The sequence below is a fragment of the Perca fluviatilis genome, chromosome 17 (assembly GCF_010015445.1).
Source record: "Perca fluviatilis chromosome 17, GENO_Pfluv_1.0, whole genome shotgun sequence".
Lineage (NCBI taxonomy): Eukaryota > Metazoa > Chordata > Actinopteri > Perciformes > Percidae > Perca > Perca fluviatilis.
In genome coordinates this window covers 8640533-8658580 of record NC_053128.1, presented here as the reverse complement: position 1 = coordinate 8658580, position 18048 = coordinate 8640533, and positions in this window count along the sequence as shown.

Here is an 18048-nt window from a genome sequence, read left to right as displayed (position 1 = left end):
TCCTGTATTGCTTGCAAGGTGAGCTTTTCTTCAGTGTCTTAGTTGCTTTTCTTCACCAAAAATGACCAACTTAGTATTTGACTTGGTTTCTGGTCTGGCAGTTTTAGAGTTAAAGTCTCAACACCAACAACTACAATTAAATGCAGATGTACACAGAAGCCTTTAATTATCTGTGATTTCCCATTGAGTTTTTGTATTACACTTATAAATAAACTCTTGGCTCAATATTGCTACAGTTAATTATGGGATTAAAAGCGGTTTGTATCCTCTGTAGGGAGGCTTTTGTCGTTTCTTCCGGAAGAGTGGCACTATAAATAGCTGAGGAACAGCAGGAGAAAGGTTAGCTATCCATTGAAACTGTCTTGGACTTAAAAGGGTGGAAAGCACCGGCTGTCAGCTTCATGCTACACGCTCGCTGAGTCCCCTTTCTCCCGAACAATTCCATTTAGGATCTTAAGAAGCCTCCGGGCAGTTGAACTCAGTGAATGGGGATTTAATGAGCGTGATACCTCTTGAGTCAGGATTTAAAAGAAATAATTAGAATTACAGCATTTTGGAGGGCAATAAATGCACAGAAAATTTGAATTCGGGACAGCAGAAACATACTGTCAATGTAGACTCCATTTTTATACATGGTGTAACACGAAGTACAGGGCAGGATAAACAATGTCCCATAGATCATAGGTCTGCAGCACCTTTTAAATCCTGTTTCCTTATGTGGCTCTCTGATTTGCAAAGCAGAATTATTGGTATTTTAACATTTAGATAGGAGTGCACAGAGGGTTTTAACATGCTAATGTTTTGGCAGCGGAGGCCTGCAATAGTCTGAAATGGCTAAAACCGCTGACGCAGTGAAAGGAGGTGAACACATGACGGATAATTATAGCAGGAAAGGATCATCTGTGTATGGCTCCTGCACATTTTTGTTTATTCAACAGTGCTCGTTTTGCACAGTTTACAACAAATGGCTTTCACCCTCAATGGGGCACCTTGGAGAAAAAGAAAAGAACATCTGGAACCCATTTTTGGCAAAGTGATTATTCTGTCTGGCCTGTCACGATAAACATCAGAGCATTGTTTTACCAAATTGCAACTTTGCTATTTTTTTATGTATGCCCCTGAGATATTTAGTCCAGCTTACTTGTGAAATTTAATACAACGGTATGCTAAATCTCATACTGGAACATGGCTTTGCCAGGAACAGTTCCTAAAGCATTTATTTGTTTGACTTTAGTTGAGTTGGTATGAAGATGCATTGTGTTAGTTTTTGACAAGGATGCAGAATTTAAAGATTGTGTGAAATGGCATAATTACTTCCTTGAAAGGGGATTTTATGATGGGACATTAAACCATGAAGCATCAATCGAAACCAATTATGGAGAGAGAGGCAGTTTTATGTGATAGGACAAAGATTTTTTGGCTGAATATTTTTGTTTCGTCTGCTAGTCCAGCACGAGGTCGCCACGGAAATTGTTTTGTGTTCTTTAGAAATCACACACACAGAAATGAACATTTACCTTATCAAGTTGTCATGGCAAAAAAATGTCATAGTTACACCTGTAGTAGAAAGAGAGTAACATGGGCATCCTGTCGTGGCACAGGCGTTTGCTGCACCAGCATCTCTACAGCCACACACATGGACACTTCCACCAGTGTTGTAGTACTTGAGATCGGTCTTGGTCTCAAGACCACTTTTTTTAAAGGTCTTGTTCTCGTCTCGAAATGGACCGCATTTTTACTCGGTCTTGTCTCGGATTAAGAGGATTTAGATTTGATTTCAAGACTGGTCAAAACCACAACTGTCTTTTGGTTATTTTTATCAAGGCATTTCTCATGATACACTTATGGCAATAAAAGAGGTGAATGAAGAAGAATCTTCATTTGTTTTCTGTGGGTGTTTTTTCAATTTGAGGAGCGCTACTGTGCCTATGGTTAGCATTTTCCACATTTTATCGTGGCACTGGTCTGGTCTTGGTCTTGACTCAGTCTCACCCTGGCTTGGTCTTGGTCTTGGTCCTGACTCTGTCTCAACCCTTCAAAGTCTTGGTATCGGTCTCCATGCACTCTGGTCTTGGTGATGACTTGGTCTTGGTTTAGGTGGTCTTGACTGTAACACTGATTTCCACACCACTAGCTTCTCCTTTCCAAAACCTAAACTTCCTGTACGTATTTCAGATTAAAAGCTGACCAATAAGGGGTTATTTAGATGCAAGAATTTTCCTAGATTTCTGAAAATAATTGGGGACACTCTCAAGCTTAAATATTTTGTGTGATGAGGCAATTTGGGCTTAATTAAGATAACATCTTGGCCCATTAACTCAGCAGCAGGACACAGCGGAAAACCCCGGCCATCGTATTGTTTTCTTTTGCCACACTTTACTGATCCCTGAGGAGGACGTCCACTTCCTACCTCGATACAGGGTGAGTGTACAGAGAACAGGGGTCGGTCAGACCCCAGAGACCCCAGAGACTCCAGACTCAGCTGTTAGCCTGAGGATTGGAGTGCAGTGAAAGGTCTTGAGGCAAACAGGAAGTTATTTGTAGATCATAAGTTGAAAGTCTCCAATCTGATCATAGTGTGGTTCTGGACCTCTAAATGTACACATTCCCACATATATAACATATACAGTACAACGTACAACTTCACACACAGGCATATGTTTGCCAGATTTAAAAGAAAGGAGCATTATTGCATGCTTATCAAACTATCAGGTCTTGAAAATTCATTTTTTAATGCTTGATTTAAAAATTCATCATTACCACTTAATCATCCACACATTAGTACACATAGTAGATTGAGAAAATGAAAAATGCATGTATGACAATGCATTTTTTAAATGTAAAAACTGATTCATACCAAGTTTTATATAGACATCTAAGAGATAAATGGCATTAACATTTTACAGTGAGTTATATTTTATTTACATACAGGTATATATTTTTGAAAGTATATTTGATCAGACGGTGTCCATTTTGTTTTAAAGGGACAGTTCACCCAAAAATCTAAAATATATAATTTTCCTCTTACCTGTAATGCTATTTATCAATCTAGATTGTTTTAATGTGAGTTGCCCAGAGTTGGAGATATCGGCAGTGGAGATGTATGCCTTCTTTCAAATACAATGGAACTACATGGCACTCGGCTTGTGGAGCTCAAAGTGCCAAAAAATACATTTGAAGGCTTCCTTCTGAGTGATGATACGGTCGGCGGGGGTAGTTGGGTAGAAAAAAATAAATAGTTCCTATGAAACTTGACACAACTTGGTCTGTGGATTATCTTGAGTAACCGGGTCATGATTTTTACAAAGAGATATTGCTGTTGAGTTTTTCAAGCACCACAAGCTGAATGCCAACTAGTTCCATTATATTGGAGAGAATCTCTACGGCAGATATCTACAATGGCCAACTGACACCAAAACTATCGAGATTGATAAATAGCACTACAGGTAAGAGGAAATTATGTATTTGGATTCTGGGGGGAACTGTCCCTTTATGGTGAACATCTGCTCTACCATCTGTCTCAAGCCATAAACATCGTACTTAATCTCTAGATGTATTGCATTAAGTGCAGTGATAATGACTGGCTCTATGTGAATGAAACCTGATACTAAAATCTAATTTGGTTTGTCTCAATTCTTTGCTCCTTAATATGATCAGCCTGATAGTTTGGTCAACCAGTTACATGGCATCTGGCGCCAAAGGGCTCTCCGATGTCCAATGCCAAATGCCGATTGAATTCCCATCAGTCAGTTTCAATAATCAGTGTAACAGCTCAACATGTTTGAGCCTGACTAGCTGTTAATCACCAGAGACCAAAAGCAGCTTGGAGAATTACAGCTGGAGCAAGATATGTTTGAATACTCTTTCAATCAGGAATCTATGCAGTTTTAAAAGGACTGCACTTACAGAGGTAGCTCTTTTCCCCCAGGACAATGTGATTGACGATGGCCCAATCCCAAAGTCTGGACTCACAGACTCACGGACTTTGGTGCGCGTTCTCGCGAAATTCGTAAGGGCTTAGGGTTGTCCCAATGTGGAATTTCAAAAGGCGTGAGGGTTTGAGTACACACTTACCGAGCCCTTTCCGTGAGTCTGCATCGATGCAGACTTCACCAAAGGGAATTACCCACAGTTCAAAGCGGGGCGGCCCCCCGCCCACGCAACAGGAAAAAAAAAAAACGAAGGAAACCAACAGCTAGAGCGACATTACCGACCACGGAACGGACCAACCTGTTGTCCAGCTTGTAAAACAAGAGTTTGGAATCAGGTAGCCGTCTCCTGGGCCTTGGCCGTGTGGAAAGCAACAAACCGGCAAGTGTCAGCAACATCTTTGTTATTAAACGTCGCCAAGGTAACATGTGATCTCGTGAAGTGCTGTCCCGATCCCATTTCTACCTATCTGAGCCCATGTGGCCTCACACACTCACTCACTTAGCACCTGAGATCAATTAAGTCTGTAAGTCCTTAGCCCTCAGGGCTCACTTTGGGATTGGGCCAATGTCTCCCATTCACACGCCATCGCCATCGCCATCGCCATCGCCATCGCCATCGCCATGCAGCCCTGACTTTCAGGGGGCAATTTGGGGTTCAGTGTGGAAATGTTTTCAAACAGCACACTGAAGCACCATTGTCACTGAATGAATCATAGCTTTTAACAGTGGAGCTCCTCCTGATTGGTGGAGAGCACCATTGTCAGCTCAGCAGTAACATACAGTGCGCTACCAGCCCCCCAGGAGGTACACCGTGCTTTGAAGCAAATTAAACAAAGTGATGAAATAGTGGAATAACAACTCAATCCGGCCCAAAAAAAACCCAATTTGTTCCACATGGCGAATGAGATTTTTTTTTTGGAGTGACCCTGTGAAATGGCTCGTTTCACTATCAGAATTTGACCCATTCGGTCCGATAACATTTGGAAAGTCTAGAAGAGCCGCACGATTAAATCATTTAATCCCCATTCAAGTTAGCGGAGCACTCAATCGGAAGTAGCCGTCTCGGCCAGCAGAAATCTCTAGTGTGCGTACTTTATGGGCCCAGCCCCTGAGGAACAGCACTCAGCCTTTTTCAGTGGCCACTAGCAGTATTGCAATGAAAAATCTCCCTGCTGCCCAGTAAGGATTTTCCCACTATTGTAAAAACTGAAAACTGCTGCCAGGACACCTCTAACTGCAAACAAGGTCGGCTATGACTTTTCTATTTCTTCTATTTCTATTCTGAATTTTATATCCATGGACTTTTTATATTTAAAAAAGCTTCCCTCTAGCTGAGAAAAGTTATTTCAAAACCTGTGACAGTGATGCGTTCACTTACTGTCGTACGTACTCAGGTGAATTTGAGCGGCTTAATACGTAATCGCACACCTTAGAAAAAACTACACAATCAGTCACTGTGTAACTTGTAACTGAAATATTCAAATCAGCAAAGTAATGTGTGATCTTATTCAGTAACAGACTCAGGAACACTTTGACATGTGGCCAGGTGAAGGATTTCGATTTCTTTATTTAAAAGGGACAACGCACATTAATCAACAGGAGCACAAAGTCCAACATGTGCCAGAATGCGCCAGATTTAGCCATGCAGGCTCATTTTCCTCTGCAGTCCCTAGATTCATAAAATCAATCTGAATCAAGCAATATTCACACACAGATTTTAAAGTTGTGATGCGTGTCCCTGTCCTGTACTTAGGGGCCTCATGTCCAACATAGTCACTGACACACACTATTCCATCCATCCTCCATCCTTAAATATCCCACAGATCTCAGAGCAGTGACACACCAGACGTTAGCTTGTCCCAGTGATTTGAAGACCTTTCCAGGCTTCATGAAGCCCTTTGCCCAGAGAGTGAGCGACATACAGATTGACAGGGAGAGAGAGAGAGAGAGAGAGAGAGAGAGAGAGAGAGAGAGAGAGAAAGAAAGGTGGCTCTTGGCAACATATTTACTTTCTTCTCTCCTGACTTTGTTGCGGACCGTGTTGACTTTCCTCTGTGCTTTAGTGTTTTTGCTGTGCATTCTACGAGCTGAACTTCCCAGAAATGAGGCTCTCCAGCAGACCAGCTGGAGAGCGGAAATACCTCACACTTCGCGTGGCTTCATTTTGATGTGATTGTCCAAGTTAAAATGCCTTTTTTTTTTTCATGTTCATAGCCTCTCACGAGGGCTCCCTGTGTTCACAATGTAGTAGGAGTGCAGTGGGAATACATTTGAAGTCAAGTGGTTATTTACGTTAAAAAGCACCACATGGAGATGAGCAGTCGTTTGGATAATGACTGTATGCGCTCGCTTGTGTACGACAGCAGATCGTTCGGTTGAGTCAGTTCACTCAGGCTTTTCCTCCGTTTTTGCCCTCTTCACATCTCACACATTAGTGTTGACACTCCGGAGCCTGTCACCCGGAGTGACACGTAAGTAATGGCTGCATTTTTACTGTGGATCACTTCAATCTGAGTGTCCATTCATATTCTCTCCTGACAGGCTCTCAGTATCAGACTGATGAAAAGTAAACCTCCAGTTGCAAGGAGGATGGTGTGTAATCTTTGTCAGTGGTCGGTCTATATAAAAGATGGACAATGCGTCTCTACTTCCTCCCTGCACAAAAGTGAAGCCAAAATATGTTCACCTTGAGTGTGTGTGTGTGTATATAAATGTATTTTTGTCTGGTTAAGATCAAATTGAAGGCCACCGGAAGTAGGACTGTAGGAAATAGAAAAGGGGTCTTGTTCCCCCCCCCCAGGGTATTCAGCCATGTTAAGTAATATTCCAAACCAAAGGAAGCAAAAATGCTAAGTTCCAAGGGAACTTATTTTCTGTTGGTTTTTCTTTTTATTCCTCACCTATCTGTACTTTTACAGCTTTGGTATAGAATTGAAGTGGGGGCCTCACTTTCTTATCAAATATGTCTCCATTTTTTCAGTTCTCGGATATTCTCCCTCAGCATTCGTTCATTTAGTCATTAATGAACCGTGGTTACACAAGCTTTACTCACATATAAACCCAGTATTGACCGTGTTACCCCTTGACCACGAGGCCTGTTGGTACAGCGAGGCCTGTTGGTACAGCGAGGCCTGTTGGTACAGCGAGGCCTGTTGGTACAGCGAGGCCTGTTGGTACAGTGACCTGCTCACACAGACTCACACGACAGAGCTGTGCTGCTCTACAGCTGACTCCATCATTCATTCCCAGGTGTCCTTGTCTGGCTCCACTGGGCCGGGTGACATCATCGTCAACCCCCCCCACCACCTCCCTCTACCCTCGCTCTCCTCTTCCCCTGCTGTCTCTAATGGAGGCCCGTAGCTGGTGAAGGGGCCTTTTGAATAATTTAGGAGCTCTAGGGCACTTTTATAACCTGGCCTGCAAGGCTAGCTGGGACATTCGCCCTAAGTGCATTAGTATAACAGTCGGGGAGAAAACTAGCCCTTATTGACTGATATAATCAATAACTGTGCTTCTGTTCGCTGTTGAGTCCCTGGAGGTTGTTGTGTGTGTGTGTGTGTGTGTGTGTGGTGTTTGTGTTAGTGTGTAGGATGAACAACCAAACTACTAGAAAACACTCATGAGAACGAGAAGAAAAGAAAAAAGTAGCCTCACGTAATTACACTTTGAGGAAAATCATTTGTTCCTGATTCTCTGCGAAATTAAGTTGCTGATGAATAATTGGAGCAATTTAATTGATTGATTGATTCATTTCTTGACAATACTGAGTGAGGAGCCGTCCGTATAGGCTACCAATGAGAAATCAAATTTCCCCCACGGCAAGGCAAAGGAACTCCACAGAGCTAGGTGCATTATGTGTCTGAGGCGACCAGAGAGGGTTCTGTGATCAAGTAAATTCGTTGTTGTTTTTAGAATGGATAGCAGACGTGACAAATGGCGTGATTATCCAAGCCTTCGGGAGTGAGATGAGAGTCCTCGGCGTTGGCAGAGGAGGAGGAGCTCATTTTCATCAGGTGAAAGCTGAAGGAAAAAAAAAAAGGACTTTGTTCTAATTTACCAAAGTGCTTACTCAGCACTGCACTCAGAAATGTTATCACTGTTTGTGTTTGCACTGTGTGACATATTTGACTTGGTGACAGGCAGACAGGTGTTATAGTGGAACTTTGTGTAATATACATTCATTAAATATATTTCCATTCAGTAATTACCTTAAAAAAAAAAAAAGCCTTCACTGATCGCGCACGGCCCCCACCCCTCCTCGTCCACGCAGTTGTTTGTCACCAAGGAGACACAAAGGATTAAAAAAAACATGATGGACTCTTTAGAAGAGTAAAAAAAAAGTCCCCGGACGACACCATTTTGTACACATACTGAGAAATACAGAGAGAGTTGTGTGGAGCTGATAGTCTTAATTTGCTTTTTATCAATTAATTTGGCAATGGCTTGAATGTAACGATCTTTATTTATTTAAAAAAATGTTTGCGCACCATAGCTTTAAAGATGACTAGGTGAAATTCTGTGAGTGAATGAAAAAAAGATTTTTTTTCCGATTTGTAAACGCACCCATGAATTCAGGCCAGATAGGTTCCGATGAGTTCAGCGGTTGGGGTGCCAGGGCTTAGTGGTGAACGGTGTCTATCAATCTCTGGGTCGCATGCAGACACCAAAGGGAGATGGCCAAGTGACCCCGGAGGTTGATTTACAATGTGTCAGCAGCAGCAGCAGTGTATCCTCCTCCCCTCCTCCCCTCCTCCCCTCCTCCCCTCCTCCCAGCACATGGAGGATTTATCACAGCTCCGTGGCGACGTGTGCCAGGCAGCCTGACTCCCCACACAGGTCAGATTACACCATACTGTGGCTACCAGGAGAGGTCTCTGAAGGCCGGCCGTGCTCGCGGCCTACACCACTTTCAAATTAAAGAACAAAATGGTGCTATTTACTTCATGAGGAGAAAAAAAAAATCACACATCCAATTTTGTTTTTCCATGATTCTTTTTTTAGGACATATATGCCTTGAAATATACATTCAAAATCAACAAAGCAAACTTGAAATACTACCTTAATTCCATGGCTCCTAAACCAGTATGGCACTTGTCATCATAGAAGGGAATAACGTACTAAGAAATCAACCAATCACAGCAACAAGCGCTAGATTCATGGGCCGTCTTGTTCTCATTATTACTGATCTCGTAAATCAAAACACAAACACTGGCCCAGTTCCCTCGATGTAAAACAGTGATATAACCTCTGATAGTTTCAGTGCGTGACAACATTAACTTAACAGCCCTTTAATGGTTATTATTAAAGGTTATTGCACAGTGATGTCAGTCAGGTTAAAATACAGAGAACATTATAAGTACAAACTAGTGGTGCTTCAGTCAGTATGATGTAATGTGAACATCAAGATGTAGCCCACTGTACGTGACCACTGGTGAGGAGGTTAGTCATATGCATTTCTGAGCCAGATTTGAACAGTTTAAAGAAGAAGAAGACATGTTTCATTCTTAAATGAGTCTGCCAGCTCAAAAGATCAAAGAAATAGTTGGTTTTAAGACTTGTCATTTCTGAAAGTGAACAGCTGTGTCTATGTCATCCACGCTTGTCGCCATTTTTGTGGCCATTTCTCTGTTGCTATTTTTCGTGAATGTAGCTCGCGCTGATGCCACCATTTTTTCTTTTTTCATATTATCTTTGTGGCATTTTTGGGCATTTATTATGACAAGACAGCTTAGACATGAAAGGGAAGAGAGAAGGGAATGACATGCAGCAAAGGGCCGCAGGTTGTAAGTCGTACCTGCGGCCGCTGCCTCGAGTACTGAGCCTCTGTTTACCAGGTGAGCTACCCAGGCGCCCAATGCCACCATTCTTAATCTGGCCTACAATGCTCTGATTGGTTGATTGTTTCTCTAATCCAGGGGAGTCAAACTCAACTTCACTAAGGGCCACACTGGAAAATAAGAATCACATCAAGGGCCAGACATGTTTAGTTTATTGATAGGCTTTTATTTAATCGAAAAAGTAAAATATATTTGACTGTATTATTACATGTGTCATATAGTCTCCTCACTTAGAGTTTGGTCAACATAAAGTCCTAAAGAACTCAGGAAAAAGTTCCTCAGCCATCATAGAAAAGAAGCGGATAAAGTGACAAAAATGTTGGCAAAAGTGACAAAAACATTAGAAAAAATAAAAAAAATGTTGGCAAAAACGTCAGAAAAATGTATTGTGAACCTAAATTGATATGCGGGCCGGATCATAATCTGCGAGGGGCCGGATTTGGCCCGCGGGCCTTGAGTTTGACACATGTGCACTAATCGGTCTGGTATCAGGGGCACGTTCAACCTCAAAACGTTGAATTTCCTCGGAACGGTGCGAAACGGTGCGAAATGGGCTTTGAAGTATTAGTGCGTCCCATTTACCTTAAGACTGTGTTTAAGACTAATTAAATGCTACACAAATAAGACAGGAGTGCTAATAAAATGTGCATTACTACAGCTTTCACTGCTGTCGATGCACGGAGCAGCCATGTTGGATTTCGAGGTCAGCTTGCTCGGGGTACGGCGAGGTTCTCCGAGGGGGGGGGGGTTTCACCTTAGAACTCGGAGATTCGGACTTCCGAAGCACAAATGGAACGCACCATGAGTTTTCTCTCGTTTGGTGGGTGTGTCAGAGATGTTACCCAATCAGCAGAGACGTAAACTAAACTGGTAATAAAAAGGCAGTGTGATTGCGCGCACAGCAGGGTGTTCAATGCACCCCTGTTTCAGTTTAAATAAACGTTTAGCTTTTTTGTCGGGGCCGAATGTGCCCCTGCCTACAAAATGCCCTCATCAAATCAGATATGGGTTATACTAATGCATTATTTGGTGCAGAAACACTCGTCAACAAGTTCCAAATGCAACTGTACAAACTACTCCTGCCTTTAAAAGCATGCCATTGGCTGATTTCTTCCTGTTAGAAAGTCCACTGGCACCATAAAATTGTTGGACCAAACCTATTTATCCCCAGAAGTTGCGTTAGTGAAGGCCAGTGGAAAACTCTCATCTGGGGAGGTGAACAACCAACGTTCACGTCCCTGCAACCACACTGTATTCTGAACTGGTCCAGTGGAGCTGCTCAGTTGCCAAAAAAAAACCCTGTGAAAGCCGAAACAAGATAATCAAATAATTTTTGTCTCCCCAAAACAACATCCCTTGCCAAAAGCGTGCATGTTATAAAAGTTTGGGTTTCTACAGTGGCTTTTTTTTGTTGGTATAAATTAACTTCATTTCTGTTTGTGTATCCAGGCTGTTTGTAATGTGTGCAGTAAACTAAAAATGTATGTTTGAGACCTCATCTACACTGTGACAAGGGCCAGAACTTTGGTCTTACTTTTATTTTAGTAGCTGTTATGGAGCTGTCAATCATATCACATGATTTGTTTAAAAGTGGCAGACAGGAGTCAAAAACACACCTTCAATATTCTGTGTGTGTGTGTCTGTCGCGTTAGGTCACGGCAGTTTCCTGCGGTGTCGCTATGACGACCAGCCACGCTCACCTCAGGCATGAGCAAGGGGGTAAGCTTCACTTCAGTACTCTAACCTCCTATGGCGCCATTTTGATGCTACAAAACGATCACCTCCCGTTAGCATTCCATTGACTCCCATTCATTTTGACGCCACTTTGACAGCAAATAACTTTACATCTGAAGCGTTTAAAGACTCTATTTGTCCATTGTTTAGTTCTAAAGAAACACGACAGTGTATAAAAGGCTCCATTACCTTGTACCTCACGTTATGGCTCCGTAGCAGACGTTTTTGTAAAAATAGGCTAACGATTGTGTCACATAGTAGAGGAATTACCGTATAGTACAGGAGAAGCTCGCAGGCAGTTTAGACTTACATGAGCTGTTTAGGTTTAATTACTAATGTTAACTAGCATTTTAGTTAGCAATAATTAGCCTGTGCCCATGTCATCTCCTAACATATACCTACACTCTACGCACCCGCGGCGCTACCATTGGGCCCGGGTGGGCCTGGGCCCACCCATTTTAGGTCTGGGCCCGCCCATTTTAGGTCTGGGCCCGCCCATTTTAGGTCTGGGCCCACCCATTTTGACCCAGGCCTATAGTGAGTAGTGAGTGATTTTCAGTCTAGCAGTTCATCCAATAAGCAGCCCGAGGAAAGCTTTGAGTGAAAGCTTCTCAGCCAATCAGCGGCTTTTACCCCACGTGTGGACGATGCAGCCCGTCCACAGGCTGCATCGTCACCAGCAAGTGATCCAATGAAATGAAGGACGTTTGCGCGCAAGCTTTTCAAGCAAGCTCAATGAGACAGACACAGACTGTAGCCATTAGCTAATATGAAACGCAAAGCAGCTTGTTTTCATTTAAATTCAGCAAGAAACGCTCCGAGGAGCAGGAGGAGGACATTTTAAGTAACGCGATTACAAGTGACGAGTTACCATCCTGCTCGGCCGCCCTCTCCCCATCAAGTCCTCCCGTAGCCACCCCCCCTCACACCAGCAAGGCAAGTAGGCTAACAGTTAAGCTAACAGTTAGGCTAACGTTATCGTTAGTGTCTGGCTGTCTGTATGCAGGGGGAACCCATTTTTTTTGGCTTATTTTAACTGGCCCATCCAGTTTTCTGGAGGCCCACCTACAATCAAAATCCTGGCGCCGCTAGTACGTCTCTGTAAGATTGGGAATGATTGAGACTTCCAACTTTCAGACAGGTCGCTCACGTCACATCTACGTCGTCTCTCTCAGTTGGAGGCTGCGCAGTAACGCTCAGCGCTCACCGGAAAAGTGCTTCTAATAGCCTTCACTGGTCTCCATCCAGAGCAACGAGATCTGTTGGTCCATTCTTATATACTGTCTATGGGCATGAGGCGGTGCTAAATCTGCAATGGAAAATGGAGGACGGGCCACCGCGGGCGAGTCGAGTCGAGCCGAGTAGAGTCGAGTCGAACAGGTACCATGTAATGGAAAAACGGCATTACAAACTTATTTGTGGGGTGGCCTCTAGCTCACCCAATAAGAGTGTTCGCCCCATGTTGGCTGAGTCCTACAGCAGCGCGGGTTCGAAACTGACCTGCAGCCCTTTGCTGCGTGTCATCCCCCATCTCTCTCCCCCTTTCACGTCTATCCACTGTCTCTACACAATAGAGGGAAAAGCCCCACAAAAATAATCTTAATAAAGAAACTTATTTGTGATACGTCAAAGACAAATGTAATCCGGGGAAAGACATGTTTCCCTCGACAGAAAATGTTGTTATATGAAAATGTAAATGTTAGGACACATATTGTACGGAGTACACATATTGTACGGAGTACACAATAACATTACTTCCAGACTGCATACACACGTATGTCATTTTGAGGTGCTTTGTTTCTTCAATTCACAATTGAGACTAATCTTTGTTTAATCCTTTTTTGACATCAGCATTCAAATGTTGAATGTAAAAAGACTTCTGCTCTCCTTCCAAAGTACTCTCCCAATGCAGTGTCTTTGGAAAGGAAACACGCTGCTCTCCTGTCTGCCACTTTTAAACAAACTTTTAAACAAACACTTTTAAGTGTAACCCTGATCGTGAGGAGAAGATGACTTCCTGCTCGCTGCTCAAGCCGTACATGGAGAGGTTAAAAGCTGGTCTGGAGAAAATCCCATTCACACCTGGCTCAAACGCTCCACTGTTCAGGCCACAATGGGAGTCTTTCTTTCCTTCATGTGACACTGAGCGTCCGAGGTCAGCAAAGTTCAGAAAGCACACGATTTTTATTTGAAAATCTATAAATTGTGAAAATGAATGCCCCTGTGTTTATTTGTGCTTCACTCCGCTCTCAAGCCCAGAGGCCTCATTCTGCTTGCCAGCTGCCAACCTATTAGCACCCCCACAGAAACCCTAACAGTGCTGCCATGGGCCGGCTGTTTGTTTGACTTTGTCATATTGAATTGAGACACGCAGACTTGGTGGACGGGAGGTGAGAATGGGCATCAACTCATTTCGAATGGTGCACTTGTTAAACCTCGGGCCGTCTTGGCCGATGTTTAGACTGGGAACGAGTTCCAAACTTTTGACTCTGGTCTTGGACGATCCACTTGTGGGTGAGAGCTGTATTGCCGAGATACTCAGAGGTCTGAAGCCAGGCTTTGCATTCTTTCTGGACCTCAGTGCTGACTCGCAAATTCATTTAATGGAGAGAGCTTGAATACACATTGAAAAGGACAGAAGCTTCTAAGCTTTAAGGACACTGAAATCTCCATCAATACATGAACGTCCTTAAATTGGCAGAATGTTTGTTAATATCACTGAAGAGCTCGTAAGGCCATCAAGTATTTGTGATTATACATTGTTATTTAAGTGGTCGGGTCCCCCAACATATTTATCATTTAATTTTAGTGGTATCTAGCCACACAGATAGGTTTGGTTTTATTTGCATACCATACATAGGGTTTGAGATATCTGCCTCTGCTGATACTACCAAACCAATTTAATGGAAGTTAATGGAACTAATTACTCTGGAGAATTCAAAAACCAGTCCAGTTTCACTGGAATCTGCTCATCAGGATTAAATCTAATCTAATCATTAACATGCACATTCACACACCGATCTCGGGAGCAATTTGGGGTTCAGTATCTTGCCCAGGGACACTTCAACACGCAGACTGAATGACCCGGGGGTCGAACCTTTGAATACTTCCGATAAGTGGATGACCCACTCTACCGCCTGAGCCACAGCCGCCCAAATTAAAGACAACACACAGATTAAGATATTCACATGCGACCCCAGAAACCATCTTTGAACAGAGACAGATTTTTTGGGGGTTCTTTTACTTTGTCTGGGTACCATACATGTCTGTGCAAAATGAAGTGCCAATCCATCCTGTACCATCACCAGTATGCTTTCTGTTATAGATTTCTAGTCTCCAAACCCGACACTACATTTACAGTGTCAAGGTCCATGGCATACGGGTTCACTCAGATCCTAAGATCCAAGACTTAAGCCAAGACCCGAACCTAAATCGGGTCAAGTAGGGTCCTTTTGTATTGCAGTGAGTCTTGTGTCTGTATATACAGTATGTTCATATGTCTAATACCGGAGTGGATCCAAGCGGACTCTCTATCAGCTGTGATCGTTGTCATCCCAGAACAAAAGCGTTTTCAGAGGCAGACATGTAAACTGTGAAGTGGATCTCAGAGGCTGTTCTTTAACCCTGCACATAATACCAAAACTATTTGCATAAGACATCACAAGAGTCGAGTGATTCTTTTTTTTTGTGTCATTTGTATGATCTGACCCTTTAAGCATTTTAAGGTTATTGGCAAACGTGGTGTTTCAGTGTTCAGTTGCTGAGTTGTGCCTAACTGCACAGCCACTATGTTCAATTTTCCACCCAAATAAATGTCACACAGCTGAATCTTCGTCAGAAAGGCCAAATAGTGTTCCAGGCAGCTGCAAGTGTATAGTTTGGAGCCCCGCACAGGAGGAATCTGTCTTGTAAACCGATATTGCTGCCCAGTCATGACCTCAGGCTCCAAGTATGAATTCTCAGTTTGATCCGTGGGTTTAACAGCCCGGCTTTTCTGGATAACTGAGGCTAATTATCATGTGTCTCTGTGGAAAACAACACACGGATAAAAGGGGATGTGCTCTCAAGGTGTCAGCATTACTGCTCAGTACTTACATATAGTATAGTATAGTATACCGGTATGTGTGTATGTTAAACATACAGCTGTCAGTGTGTCAGGTAACAGATGCCCAGTGCTCAGTGTTGTGTTTGCATTATATAACTTTTGAAACTATCAAAGCGTGGTTTGGCTGTGTTTCTACCTCACAAGTCAGTGAAAGCACTGCTGATCTTTTATGTGGAACTTACTCCTCAGGTTTCCCTGAATGAACTCTGCGCATGAACTACAATAAACCCAAACTCCCAATGTGCCAAATAATGTTATTCGCCTTTCGTTTTTCTACGATTACTTTTCCTTCTCTTTCTTTCTTCACACTTTATTTCCTCCTGTCCCTTTTTCATAGACTATATGTTTTGGATTTTTCTCTTCATGTTATGTATTACTGAATAATTGTAGGGAACCCAACATGCAAAGCTTGAGGGTTTTTCTTGGTTATTTATGTCTCCTAAATGTATCATTGTTTTTTTTTTTGACATGTGCTAATGATTTCTGGTCTCAGCCTATTGTCCAACAGATGCATCCAAGCTGTTATCCAACAGGCCTTTATGAGTGATGGCCTTATGATCCGGTCGGATGATGTACAAAGTGACTCGTGTCATACAGATGGCAGGTGGTCTTGTAGAGCAAAGCTCTCCTGGCGTCCCCCTGGGGGTAGTAGGATGTTTAGAGGGGGCCTGGTCCCCCCCCGTCCAGGGTCTCAGCTGTGAATGGGTTTAATTGATAATAGCTCCCAGTCTGCTCCGTCCTTTAGCTTGAAATACGCGTGGCTTGTTGTAATGTAATTGAAGTTGCGAGGAGCCTTTGCATCTGCAGCTTACGTGAGACCTACACGTCTTACAATTCTTAAAGATGATCTATGCCACTGACAAAGTCACGAACACTCATCTCAATGGGTTGGCAATCGATTAGACACTTTTCCTGATATGGTGAATTTTCAGCAAACTAAATATCTAAAAAAAAAACTAAAAGTCAAGGTACTTAATTTTATGACAAATATTCTGCAACTCCAGTTACCGTGAAGTTGCCCTGCTCAAATGTGTTTTTCGCAAGGCATTGACCCAGAACAAAATAAATGATGGTTGAATTCCATTGAGCTCATTTAATTCCAGGAACCTGGTATTGTGCATGCTGGCTCATTGAAACTGTTAGAAGCAACAGGGCTCCTGCACACTGCCCGCATGGCGTGAGCGTGGCGTGAGCGTGGCGTTTCTGTTGCGTTGCGGCTGTGTGGCGTTTTCTATGTCTTTGCACACCAGAAACGTGTCTGACGCGGCACTGCTGCTGCTGCTAGCCTTCTCTGGACACATGTATGTTTCCCATTGATAAAATGAAATAATAGCGTGTTCTTCAACTTTATTTTGTCAATATTTTTGTGTTTGTACATTTGTTTGCACATATTTCGATATATATATATAGTTTTATCAGAATCCAATTGAAATACAATTTAAAAAGGAGATTGATTCGATCACCCTTGTTCGACATACTGTATGGGGAGAGAGTTGTGAAAATGTACTGCACTCAAGCAGTAGTATACTTCATGTTTAACATAAATATATACTGATTTGATTACAGCAAAGACGTCGGCAGTATTGACGGCGAAATAGGCTACAGAATATTTCGTTCTGTATTGACAGATTTGCAATATTTATTTTTGAAATTACATTTATATCTGCATTTATGTCAAAACCTAGAGACTTTCAAACATCAAAATGTCATTTATTAATATGTATTTGTGTCGAAATGACATATAAACATCTTTTCGTATTCTATTTTGCCTGGAAACGCTTCCAACACGCTTGCGTGTCGCGTGAAAAATTGGCGTCGGTTCTATTTCTAGCAGGCACACGGCACTGTGCAGGAGCCCTCATAGTAACACCTGTGCTTTACCTACCATTACAAGTCACAATGGTCTGCCATGGTCTAAGAAAGGCCTTGCCCTGTTAGAGATCTTATTGAATACTGAATTTGGAGCCCATGGGTGGAGCGAGGTGGTGGCTTCTGGGGCTCCAGCTCCAATGTTTTCTCAAAAGCCCCGAATCTTTTAGATTTTTTAAAATTAACTTCAACTGTGTGTCATTTTCCCTCAGTCTTTCTGACTGGACCGGCAAATCAATGGAGCAAGAGTTCTAGGGAAATTTCGCCATCTATAGGTCCGCCCTAACATTGTCATGGGGGGAAGATGTTCTTTACTATGCTATTTACTAAAGAAATGTAGCAAGGGCTGTAACTAATGATTATTTTTTATAGTGGATTAATGTTATTTGGTCCATAAAATGTCAGAAAATTGTGAAAAATGTCAGCGTTTACCACTGCTCAGATATTCAGTTTGAAGTGAAGAAACTAGAAAAAATTTTACATTTAAGAAGCTGGAATCAGAATTTTTGTTCAAACAAATCAAGATAGTTGGAAATTAATTTAATAGTTGATTAGATTTTTGCAAGTCTAA